The sequence below is a fragment of the Salvelinus sp. IW2-2015 genome, linkage group LG28 (assembly GCF_002910315.2).
Source record: "Salvelinus sp. IW2-2015 linkage group LG28, ASM291031v2, whole genome shotgun sequence".
In the NCBI taxonomy this organism is placed as follows: Eukaryota; Metazoa; Chordata; class Actinopteri; order Salmoniformes; family Salmonidae; genus Salvelinus; species Salvelinus sp. IW2-2015.
Window position 1 is genome coordinate 21,550,253 of NC_036868.1, and position 1,464 is coordinate 21,551,716.

The 1,464-nt window shown below is 50.1% G+C and overlaps 1 pseudogene; it reads right to left on the minus strand.

The window, feature by feature from the left end:
• Positions 1 to 1,464, minus strand: part of LOC111954124 (gephyrin-like) — a 151,094-nt pseudogene that overhangs the window by 15,481 nt on the left and 134,149 nt on the right.

The following is a 1,464-nucleotide window of genomic DNA, read 5'->3' on the forward strand; positions in this document are numbered from 1 at the left end:
AGAGAGACAATGACGGTCCAGGTGACCGTTTCATCATCGGAGAGTCCCAGGCTGGAGAACAGGTTCGCCCCTTACACACACACACACACACACACACACACACACACACCCTTACACTTTACCCTTTCTATAACGTGACTACACACACAGCTACAAGCAACTGGCTGGAAACCCCTTCATGTAGAGAAATATCGAAACACACACACACACATACAAAGTTCTACAGAGCAGAAGTGTGTGTGTGTGTGTGTGTGTGTGTGTGTGTGTGTGTGTGTGTGTGTGTGTGTGTGTGTGTGTGTGGTGTGTGTGGTGTGTGTGGTGTGTGTGCTGTGTGTGGTGTGTGTGTGTGCGTGGTGCGTGCGTGCGTGCGTGCGTGCGTGCGTGCGTGCGTGCGTGCGTTTGGGAGATGGAGGGAGAGAGGGAGAGAGAGAGAGGAGGGAGAGAGGGCATCTGTTTCAGATGAAGACACGGAGAGACATATGTGCCAGAGGTGTGTGTGTTAGAGAGAGAGTGTGACACCTCTCATCAGGATCTCTGTGGGTGACTCACCACCTGACCAGAAAAACACACACACACGCACACATGCACACACACACCCGAACCTAAAAAACACACACATCCAAACAAACACACACACACCGGAACAAACATACACAGACACACACAAACACTCATGCCCACACACTCTTGTGTGTGTGAGTGTCTGTGTCTTTCTGTGATTATTAAGTGGGTGTTAATGTGAAATCTGAGCTATGATATCAATGACTTACATGAGATGGAGAGCTGAGGATTGGGACACACACGCACAAGCACGCACATATGCACGCACACACATAAGAGTAGGTTCAAATAATGTTACTTCAAGCATTTGAATGAGCCTGGAGTGCCAGATGTTGGGACGTGAGTGGATTTGCACTTTTGGGACTATTCAATGAATTGATAGTATTGTGCCAGGCAAGCTTAGACAAGCTAAGACAAGCTCCATCAAGCACACACACGGACCATGCCCCCTCCTCCCCCACCACACACCTATCTCCCTCCCTCCCCCCCCCCCCCCCAAGCTCCATCAAGCACACACACGGACCATGCCCCCTCCTCCCCCACCACACACCTATCTCTCTCCCTCCCCTCCCCCTGTCTCTTATACACATCTAGATGTGTATAAGAGACAGGTTGTGTAGTGTGTGGTTGTGTAGGCTACATTGCAATATATTACAGTTGAATACATACCTCTTACAGCATAACCATCCTTGACAGAGGCGGGGAACGGGGGCAGGTTGTCTTTGGCATAAACGTCCTGAGCCAGGACTCGACCCATCCCATCTAGAGAGAGAGAGAGAGGATGGAGGGAGGAGAAGAGAGAGGGAGAAGGGGGACAGGGATAGAGAGAGGGAAAGAGGTAGGAAGGGAGAGATGGAGGGGAAAAGAAAAAAGAAAGAACGTTAAAAAATGTAGAGGGAGAGA